This window comes from Mastigoproctus giganteus, unplaced genomic scaffold (assembly GCF_048544385.1).
Source record: "Mastigoproctus giganteus isolate SK-2022 unplaced genomic scaffold, ASM4854438v1 scaffold_17, whole genome shotgun sequence".
Taxonomy (NCBI): Eukaryota; Metazoa; Arthropoda; class Arachnida; order Uropygi; family Thelyphonidae; genus Mastigoproctus; species Mastigoproctus giganteus.
This window is the reverse complement of record NW_028328294.1, coordinates 367244-379483: the sequence shown is the minus strand read 5'-3', so window position 1 is coordinate 379483 and position 12240 is coordinate 367244.

Below are 12240 nucleotides of genomic sequence, written 5' to 3'. Positions count from 1 at the left end.
ACTATAATGAGTCTAAGCCCAAATTGGAGTTTGATATTTTAATGCAAACCCCTACAATCACTCCATCTGAGTTGTCAGATAATGTTATCAAAATACTTTTCGATTTGCTGTATCTTAAGAGATCTACCGTTCAGCTAAGTTCGTGTGAAGAAGTACAAAATTGTGAGAAATGGGATATTTTGTTTCCTTCTAATCCAAAATAATTTATAAATAAATTCCTCTCTCAAGACATTACCAAAATTAAAGACATGAAAATTCCTCTAACTGAAAACAAGAATTGAATTATTTTTCAAATATATGTTAATACTGAAGAGGAAAAATATATTTGTTTAATTTATCACCTGGACTGATTTGAATTACATTCTCAGACGCAGCTGGAACTAAATTCATTCCAATAAATGTTTGAGCTGCTTGGTACGATACCGCCCACTGTTGGTGCTTAAAAATGGAATCCATTTAAGAGGGTGTTGCCTAAAAACGTATACCAAATCTGAAACTTACTCGTACTAAATCAAAAAGCCACAGCACTTTGGGAAGCTTCGGTGTCACTAACTGCAATGGACTGCTTGAAAATGTCAACTGAAATAGTCATTTCATGATTTGTCATTGCCTCATTCTTAAAAACGTAATTCTTCGTATATAAATTAGGTTTTGCACGCTTAGAGGATTATTTTATTTAAGAGAAACTTTTTGTTAAAGCCAACAGTAATATCATTAACTACACAACACAATCGCGTGAGTTAATAATTAGTATTATTCCTACCTTGTAAATCATGGCTCAGTTGAACTTCGCCCAACGTTTCTAGGAACGTTCTTTTGTGTAATTTTGATTTGTGTCCACCCTTCTATTTTCAGATTCTGCATTCTGCTTAGTTCGAACTGGGCTGATTCTGGTAGGTGATATTTCCATTTGTCTTTCTTTATTCACTTGCCCATGTCCCATAATCACAAACACTCACTGGCTGGCAATTTCCATCGTGTTGGATCAACCAAGAACGGATTTGTTTGATAACAGGATGAGATGGGGCACCTTGCTTTATAAGGGACTGCTTCGTGGAATATGTTAAGATTACGACCTGGGGTGTATGAAAAATGTTGATATGACTAAGGGCTAATTCATTTTATACAATTCAGCGGGGGTAGACTGTTTTTCCCGTTTACAAAAGTGATTATTACAAGATGGCGACTATAGATCCATGGGGGTTATGGGTTTTATTGGCGCTTTAGTAGCTAAGGCTATAATGCACTCAAAAATCATGTCAAATAAAATAATAGTTAAGATTTCAGTTACATAATGAATTAGGTCACTATATCGAAATGTATAACAATAAAAATAAGTAAAAATGGTAAATTTTAAATAAGAGTTAAAAAACATTTGATAATTTTAAATAATTAAAAACAGCAGATTGGTTTGGTAGTTGTTGGCGCATCGGCTTCTGTGGCCATATTGCACCTCCCAAGGTTTTTGCAGTACTTTGATCCAAGCCCGAGGCGGGATTCGAACCCGCGACCTTTGGGTTGCCAGGCAGGCGCTTTACCCACCCGGCTAGCCCGGTCGGCCAAAAAACAGCAGACACATGGTAATTGTCGGATAAATCTGACTGTGTAGGGCTCAGTCAGATGACTAAAAGCATGAAAATAAAAGAAAAAAAAAACGTGTCTAAAACGTGGATACTCGGATAAAATATGTCGTATGGTTATAAAGGTGTCACACATGAGGAGTCATCTGTCCTCAGCAGGAATGAATGCTGAGGACAGATGGGGATTCTCTGGTCGGTTTGAGTGCTTTGCTGGAAGAAAAACCCGAGTTTCCGGGAGAAAAAATCCTTTCTATCCTCGACTGAGACTTCAGCCACGGAGAAAAAAAAAGCCCAAAGAAGTTCCCCGCATCATTGATGTGATTCGAACTCAGGCCTTTTCACTCTGTGACTATGATAATCATCACTGCGCTACCCATAAAGACGGGGAGGGGGGAATTAATCACTGTGAATGATCGGCTAAAGATCTTCGAGTCACAGATTAGTCTTATTGGTAATTTGTCATATTTTGCGTGTTAATTGTAATAGCCATAAAATGTTAAGGAAGTCAGAGGCATTTGCTGCACTGCCCAAGCGCAGCAAAAGCTCAAACTTTGGGAAACGGGATATTTTAAGATATTTCAGCATACGTTTAACTCGTCACTGATCTTAAATCATAATGCTGCGCAACTCCATATCCATTATGTTCGCAGATCAATGAAGAGTGAAATTCATATTTGCCATTCGTTTTCCGGATTTTATCCAAACAACCTTGGAGCCGGCCTACCAGGTCATAGAAGATGACCTGAATCACACATGAATGTCAAAGGCTCTGATCATTTCCGGTAGAATATCGTCAGAATATCTCACCAGCCGCATTTTGCGCATTTCTTGTTGCTGTATATACTGCATTCACCATGGTTGTGGAAAAAATGGAAGTTGAGTATTGTAAAAGGAATCATTTCACATCTACTACTACTAACTACATATTCTATGACAAAATAATCCAGGATTCATTTTGGTCAAAGACAATAGGAATCCTGTATTATTCGTAAGAGGAAATATATTCTTGTTGACCTAAGTGGCGTGTTTTAACTGGTTCCGAACCCTTAAATACCAAGATTCCTCTCTCTCTGACAAGTCCAGGTGGCAGCGAACAGCAAGCAAGTATGCCGGATCCCAATGGCCTGGCAGCTGGATGTGAGTGATGGATCTCAGTAATTTTGTAGGATCAGCATTATCACTGAGCGCCAAATGTATATTCGGTGTATATTCAGATACGTACTAATTGTAATTGAATTAGTATTTGTAGTATCGATAGGCTGTTAAAGTAATTGTTTATTTTTTTACGTTGTGACTCGTGCTTTAATATCCTAAGTTGAATTTAGAACTTTATAGGTTTCAGAATTTGAAGTCAAAGTCGAATAAATTCATTGAAAATGAATGAATTTATTCAAGTTGGAAATTTAAGTTAATATTTACTAGTTGATGTACCCTATCGCCCTAATTAAGATCAGAGACCACCGTGGTTTCCTATTATTTTACATCAGTTTCTGCTTGTTTTTGGGAAAGAATGCAGGTCTCGTAGAATAAATGCAACTATATGTGGCATACCACGATAATTATTTCTGATTTTATTATTATTATTTTAGCTTTTAATAATACTGATCTTTTATGTAACGTCCCACAGGAGTTTAAAGAGACAAATAAAAGGTACACTCTATCCTCACGGCAGGTTGATTCTTTGTTTAAGAAAACTGTCATACTAATACTTATCTCATACTTTAAATGGGTTTCAATAGTTTTAAACACAATACAGAAGTGATGAATGAATGAGTGTGCGGGTGAAAAATTGCGAGGGAGAAAGAGCGCGGATGTATTTGCGTTGACTCATACGTGAAATTATGAAAAGCGAAGTGTAGGCTGTTTCTAACTGATAGTAAACCCAAAATAGAACTGGGAACGTTAGAAAAGATAAAAAGGGAAAAAAAGTGTTGGTCTACCCAGCTGCTAACAGGAATATCAAACACGGACACTCGCCAATGTGACTTCCTTCTCACTTTCTGACATTTATGTACTCAGTTGCTTCCGGATGGTTTCCGAACTTCTGCGGTTTCGTCTCTAACTGAGTAGAATGGGGAGGAGCTCTCTGACATCTAGTTGATAAGATCTTTTTATCGCTCACACCGCTGTCAATACAGTTAACTACGTTCAATCCGTACTGAATACAAACCTACTCTCTTTTGAATTCAGCGAACTGTCATTTCTCATTTCCATGCTGGAGGCGTCACCCTCCATAACTCCGAGTATCAGTAGAACTTCATTTGTTTTTCAAAGGAAGAAATAAGTTTCGACCATTACAGTTTGCCACCTTTGGTTGGTTTTGTGGCTCATCAGTATTTTAAGCCAAATTGTGCGAGATGCCAGAATAAGTCACTGTTGAATACATTTCGGTCAAATTTGAATCCATTTATTCTTTGAAAATCCTCTATATCCCAAAGTGGGGGACACACCTCATGGGAGATTGGTAGTGGGATTAACAAGGGGGAGCTGAGGCAAGGGGCGACAGGGGTAGGTGGGCCCTCCAAGAACGTTGATCGCTTAATTTACGATTGACCAGGCTAGACAACAACACCTTCCTCGCTTCGTATTTAAAGTCTTATTGCTTTTATCGCTTTCAAAGCTATTCCATCGTGTTAAGAATTTATTGAACAGTGATGTAGTTAATAAACGTGGAATGGTGGCTAAGACTCGCTAAATAACTATAAGACTTTGAAAAACTTGTATAACTGAATCAAGTTCAATTTTGCTCAATCAATCAAATTAAAGTTTTAATTAGGTTTTGAATAAATGTGCAATTAATTTTTTGAATTTCATTGCGTTATATCTTCCTTAATGGGTCGAACGCTAATCTGAATAACGCATTTTATAGAGTAGGGTAGGGGGCACTGGGGTTGAGTTTATGGGACAAGGAAGCGGTGGCGGAAAACGTTTGGGAACCACTGCTCTATATTATCATTTTATAAACTGTGCATGGCACCAGAAATTCTGCTTTATTCAACGTTAGTTGGGTGTGCTGCAGCTTGGTCTGCAGTTCATTTCTTCTGATGCCAGATGGCTGGGCGGGGACCCAAAAGAACTTGACTGACTGCGTTCTTGATCTAAAGCGCGCCTTAATTGAGATCGTATATTTTTTTCTGTGTATATTACGTCTACAAAATGGATAATTTATTAGCATATTCCGGTGCTAGTTTGATTTCATATATAGGGAGATAATCACATATGCTAAATGAGATATTTCTGCTTCCACAGTGCTATCTGTTTTCGATCCGTTGGCGCATACTCGCCAGTGGTAACTCCGAAAATTGTGAAAAGAACGCCTTGCATGCAATTGCCAGATGCCACTACGTTCTTTTAGATTTTATCCCCAGTTCTGAAAGCAGTGGATATTCTTGTGGGCCATGGTGGATCTACACTGGTGTTCAAAGAAAGTGCATCTACCTCGGAATTTCACATTTCTAACCCTTTTTAGCGATGGTATGTTACATTAATGACTAGCATCACAAATAGAAATATAAACAAAGGTTAAGGCAAAGCTAAGTAATATTTGACAGGTGCTCCCAAAATATTCCAAAATGAGCATTTGCAACCTTTATACAACAGTTTTGGTAAACACTACAATTACGGCTGAAATGTTATCAGAAGCCCTCAATTTGCTTCAAATGGTCTCTAATGGTTGGCAGCAATTTGCCTTCTAATATAGCTAGTCAGGTATCCATTGGCATTTACGGAACCTTTTATAAACTGCAGGTGATACGAAATGCACCCGCATATCATTTGGCTGGTAGGGAATTTCACTGAAGACACCATACAGTCTGGATGGTATTCTTCACCACGTCTACGGCGAATCGTTTGTCTTCCATCAGAGCCATGCAGATTGAATTTCTTCTCATCCGAGAAAATAACTGACTTCCACTGCTCGGTGGTCCATTTGACATGCTCCTTACACCAAATTAATCAGACCTTTTTCTTCTTTTTTTTGTGTGAGGAGGGGCCTTCTTCAACTCTTGCAGAGCGTGCTTATATAGCTGAAAGTAACAGCTGATGCAATATTACGTCATCACCTACGCATGTAATTCTTATCTGATGCAATCTGTAAGAAATATTGTCATATACTTACGTTATTCGGACGACAATTACAATTTTAAGGGGTGATGCACTTTCTTTGAACACCAATGTAGTTAGTCGATTTCTTACTGTATATTATGAAGGTTCCAAATTCATTTGAAGTGATTTCATTGGGTTTAAGGAGTGTATTAGTTATGGGAAAAAAAAAAAAGGTTTGTCAGAATAGGCATGAGACTGTTTTATGCTTTGTATTTTTTTTTTTTTTTTTTTTTTATTATTCTCAGATTCTCACTGCTCACGAGTTTTAGAGAGTGCTTAATGAATATGTTCCTTAGATCAACAGTTTGAGAACTCTTCGGTAGACAATCTAGGAGCGTCAGAATATTTAACAGGAGGGATTTGTTGGGTTCAGACTATTAGAATGAACACTACTTAACTTATGATGAGTGATTTGGAGAACTGAAAGTGAGAATAATGCTAGGAGTGCGAATAAATTCACTGTGTTATATCAGCAGTATTTTATTTTTATTTATTTATTTTTTTTGCTCGAGTGACTTTCTAATAATGTAGTTCCTAGATAAATTTCTCCTCTGAAACATTCATTAGTTCGCATTAAAGGGACATTCATAGATATATTGAGTGGTGCAAAGGTGATAATCTTGTTAGGAACAGCTCCGAAATGAGTTTGAAAAGGCTCAAAAATGTTTTTAAATTTTTTTATGAACTAACTTCGCCTAGAAATGTTTGGTTTCTCACTGACCGGTTTGTCAGCAAATGCAAGATAAGGACAATTTAGACATTTCAATTTCAGGTACATCTGTTTTCAGTCTCTTTTTATGTGAAGTGCTACAATTCAGCTGTTTCGAATTCATGGATACTGGATCTATAGTGCGAAGCCCTCTCTCATAACCAATTGCACGTAGTATCTCGTACCCTGATATGTACTTAGCACCCTCCTGGCACTTTGCCGTCCCGGGGTGGTTCCTTATGGAAATAAACAGATAATAATAATAATAATAATAATAATGTGAAACCTTCAGTGTGATAATAATAAAAAAATAAAGTTTTCCTTACAGGTTACGTGATAAAGAATGCAGTACCAGGAATGCTAGGGATTATGGTTTGTTCAAATCCGTTATTTCGTCTCTTGGGTAGGGGATCAGGGTCAGAACTCAAGGGTTTTATGTTGGGAGCTCTTCAACAAATACCGATTCCTGCGATGGATATTTCTTCGCTTGGGGAAGGGGGATCAGGGTCAGATCTCGCGGGTTTTATGTTGGAAGCTCTTCAACAAATACTGATTCCTGCGATGGATTGAGTGCCACTTGTGCTCCTTTTGGCCCTGAGAGTTGGTTTTTACACACAGGTTAACGATCCCATTACGAAGAGGCAGGAGTCGGGCCCTCCTCATGGGTAGCACAGTTTGTTGGATGGCCAACCAACAAACGAGTTCGAGTCCCGTCAATGACGGGAGGAATTTATGGGCTTTTTTCCACAACGTGGCTTAGTTAGTCGGTCTCAGGCGATGGTAGCATGGTTTTTCTTCCAGGAAATTAGTTTTTCGCCCAGCAAACAGAAAATCGACCTCAAAACACATGCAATTTACATACAATATAACAGAGCAATATGGACTTCGTCGCTGATGCCCCCGAAATCCTACTACTAGTACATCAGCAGTCGGATCATGATAACACCAGATGACGAAGGGGATATAAAGTTAATTAAAAAAAAAAAAAAAAAAAGCTATCAGAGGCTTGGCCACAAGAATTCTTGGCAATAGGGGCCATTTTCAAAGGATCGAATACTGTATTATCACCAATTCATCAAAAAAAAAAAAAAAACATTACTTAGGAAATTGCTTTTTTTTTTAAACTTTACTCAGTCCCTCCCCTTAGTACCCAAAAAGATTAGAGGGTGTTCGATGAAAATCGAGTTCATCCATGCTTGAATCTTCTATGCGGCTATTTTATCTGTTCCTTTATTGCTGTTCTTTCTATTAATCGCCTCTTTGACTAGTAGTTAAAGGAAAAAAAAAAAAAAAAAAAAAAAAAACTTCTTTGGTTTGCTTTCAAAGGTTTTCCTTTTAATCGTGGGACACTTATTTTATTTTTTTCATAGCGAACGACTCTTAAAATGTAAAATTAAGACGTATAGAGAGAAAGAGAGATGTAATCTAACCAAGAATAAAAATAAACGGTTTCAACGAACAAATAAGTTGAAGGGTAAGTTAGAAAGAAAAAAAATTCCTCTGAGAAAAGGAATTTTAAGTGTTATCTTCGCACGTTACTGATAAGTTTTAGCATACATCACGTTGAAGTTGACAAGGATCCATCCGCAATGTGTACGCGCATGACAGAACATATTCAGAGCTGTGTAAAACGGTAGGTCAAGTTCAAAAATCGTATCTCTTAGTGCGATCGAGAACACGGCAATAAGAAATACAGTAGCTTTTCAATCCGTCCTTGGAAAAAAAAAGGAGGTTGAACCCCACCAAAGCTCTATCGCAGAGAGTGAACCCGGCATATCATTCCTGAAAGGACGCGCGACGACTGACGTACATTACGATATACACAACTTAACTGTTCTTGCTAATTATACAAAATATTATATACATGGACAAATACACTCGATGATCCCTGAATTATGACCCCATCCTAATTCTGTAAACATGGATAACAGCCGGTATTCGTTTAGATATTGACTCCACTAGATGTCCAAAGACGTCCTTAGGGATCTGCTGCCATGCTGCCTGCAAGACTTTCCACAGTGTCTGTATAGATGACAGTTGCGTGTACGTAGGTCTCACTTCCCGTTCCAAAACATCCCACAGAACTTTAATTGGATGGAAGTCAGGAAAATTTGTAGGTCAATCAAGTTGGGTGATATTTTCACTGTGTTCCTGGAACCACTCGTGCACAGGCCGGACCAGATGAGATGACACATTATCGTCTTGGAAAATTCCATTTCAGTCCAGGAAAAAATGCAACAAGGCAAAGTGCACATGGTCTCATAGGAGTTGTCAGTGACGTTCATCAGTGAAAGGTTGGTCCATATTATGCACCAGTGGTTCCACTTCGTGCCAGCAAAACATGTCCCATATCAAGCAACCACAGCCATCTGCCTGGATAGTGGGATAATGGATATACCATGTGTAATGGGTACGTGGACTCATGTTGCTTGCGCTACACAAGTAGACGTTCGTCGGCGTTGCACTAGGAATTTGGACTCATCCGAACAGCTCATTCGTTTCCAGTCAAGTGTTCAACCAGCGTGTTGTCGAGAGCACAGCATTCACCATCGACGATATTCAGCGGTGAGGAGAGGGTGTCTCTTGGATCGTCCTCTGTCAAACCCAGTACGTCTGTATGTGCATGGGCATTGTCATTTGGGATATTGTTCTTGAATTCCCCATGTTGCATTGCGATATCAACTGTCAACATCTGCCATTCAGCTCGTACAACGTGCTGCATCCTTCACTCATCCCAAACATCCACTTTGTGTAATCCATTATAGTTCTGTCGGCAGGAGGTGATTTGACTCAAATCGACACCATCCTTTGGACACCTTAACCACAGTACCGAGAGCAACCGAAAAGACGGCAGTTTCCGATATGGAAGAAATGGACGCTAATTCATCATTTTGACTTGCGTACTGAGTGCGCACACACACGTGTCTGTGTATATTATACACTCAGTGATCACTGAATTATGACCACTCCATACGTAATGGGGCATGCCGCATTGCTAGACAGCACCGTTAGCCCTTAATGCTTGAAATGCCTTTCATCCCAAATATAGTGATGCTGAACTCTATCTAGACGTCCTGTCCTGTACATAGCAGCAATTAGTTGGAATGGTACACACCTGCGTCAGCAAGACAATAGTCTATGTCATACTCGTGTTGGAACAGACTGGTTTGTGGACGTGAGCATCGAAATATTGGATTGGCCAACCCAGAGCACGGACCTCAACCGTATAGAGAACCTCTGGGATGAACTAAATCTTCTGGTGGGTGTAAGGAGAGACTGGCCCCGAAACAGAGCTGAACAGAGCCGTTTTGAAGGCCGAATGGTGGAAAATATACAAGGTGTATCATAACATGTGGAACCCACTTTAAGGATAGGTTTAGGAAAACACAGATCTGATTTCGCCTTGTTTCCGAATTACAGCCCTTTTCGTGTTCCAGCAGTTCTTTCCACAAACGAGTTAGCACAGCTGTCCCCATTCAACTGTTGACAAAAAAAAATCCTTGATATCTCATAGAAGGCCTTAAAAATAGTTATGTAAACAAGATCCCGGTGTTCTTTCAGTGATTTAATTGAGTTCTCCTGACAAGGGCACTACATTTGGAGCTTGCTATAAAAATTTGGACATTGTGCATTTGTTGTGATAATGGAGGCTTATTCAAATCGAGAGATGGCAGACATACATCTCATATATGGACTTGCTAGTGCGTGCAATGCAGCCAAAGCAAGATGTCTGTACGCAGAAGACTTTCCCTAATCGTTATGTACCAAATAACATCTTTCAGAGAATACATGACCTCTTTGAGAAAACGGATTCATTTAGAAAACGAGTTTCACATGGCGGTAGGGTCATCAGCACCAAAACAGCGAATCCGACAGCCACCTGGAAATTGAGCCGGTGAGAATGTCTATGATGAGACTTTTGCAAGCTTGTATTCAGGAGCTGGGTTGTAATTTTGAGCATTTCCCGCAAAGGTAAGCAGATAGTTATTGGAAAACACAAAAATGATACACCCTGTATTGGAGAACATTTACAAAAATCTGGTGGATAGCGTTCCACGGAGATTAGAGTCTGCTATAAAGGCTATAATTTCCAGCACACGTCACTGATTTTTCTGTATTTAAAGATTATTTGTAGATATGTCCGGATATTAATGGTAGAGCAGTATTTAAACTTGCTTAGCATCTCAGCAGTTTTTTTATGCTTGTCAGAATTCACTGTCATGTTGCTGGAATCAATTCTGTACAATTCTCACCTCGTGTCACGGCGTATTATCCTGTAGGAAGAACAGGATAATACCAATTATCATCACCAATTTAATGATACATATTTTCGGTTTTGACAGCTTCTGACTCATTCTATAAACATGGTCAGGATTTCCTCCGGGTACTCCTTTTTTTTTTTTAATCTCTCACAATGACCGTACACAGATTTATTCCTTACATACACATTCCGTCATCCTAAAGAGGAGGGGGCGGGGGAAGTGCTCGCTCCATAAACAGGAATAGGTTCCGTTCATACGGCCGAAGTGCGCGAGCGCCGGTTGTGCCTTACCGCGCACCCTTAGCGCTATCAGCCCAGCAGCGAGCTACGTTGTTTGACCGTCATTAAAAACGCCGTCTGCTGTGCCGCAGTATACAGTTACATTTTATGAGCTGCAACATATGCTGGTAAATCTGATCTGCAGTCTGTGTCGCTGGCACCATGCTGAGGCCTGTACACATTTTCTTCAGTCGAGTAACCCGCGGCGGAATGAAAGCTATCCTAACTTCCTACGTTAACTAAAAGCAAGCATGGTGGAATCATTATTGCGAGATGAAGTGTTCGGTTTCACATCGTATTACGTCGATAACGAATCTAAAGACTCCAAACTATCTCCGGTCTTGTTTTTAATAGTCACCGGTTATTTAAACTCATTTCCTGCCTTGTTAGTGATTTGAGGCTTGTTTCAATTAACAGACACGGGAGATCAAATTTAATACCGCTTTGTGGAAACATCTAATGCGATTGTACCGATCCATTAGAAGTGCCAACAGACGTTTATTTAGTCGCAGCCGTGTTCATTGAAACGAGAAAAGAACTGGTACTCACGAGACACCCACCATATGTAAGAAAATCACGACGCCTTTACATTTATTTACTTATAATTTTTAAAACCAGACGCCTTGACATATGTGAAAAGCACCTGTCAGTCTTCACAATATCCGTCCGTCTGTCCACCTGTAACAATTCGATTCCAAACGAACGGAATTTGTGTTCTTAGTTCACGCGTGTGAAACTCGTGCTTTTTTTGAGCAGCTGTTTTTTTTTTATTTTTGAGTTTACTAAATAAATAATGAATTATTGTTTCTATTACATTAATCAGAAATACGTGTTGTATTTAAATTTTCATTAAAATCAGGAGAAAATACGCAAAATATTAAAAAAATTGAGTGAGTGTTAGGTTGTGAGGTAGGTGCAGCAAGGTATAAACAATCACTTTTATATATTATTAGTTAACCAATTAGCAAATAATTAGTAATATTTACCAACTTATTCAAACTATATTTAGCTTTCTGTAAAATATTAAAAAGATCATTTGCGATAATTATTAACCTCTACAGATTTCTAGTTTAGGACCTCAAAGCCTTACGTTGGATGAGGGACTCGCATTTCATCAGCGTCTCAAGAGCAAAGACCGCAGCAATTTGAAATGGTATACCAAGTCACAGGGATATATATGACCCTCAGATGATCACTCAATGTATAACAACGCTGCCTTCATCCAATACTCAGTGTATTAGATGAATGCAGCGTAGTATTGGCAAGATATTGCAGCTCAGAACATCCATACACTAACAAAACTCAAA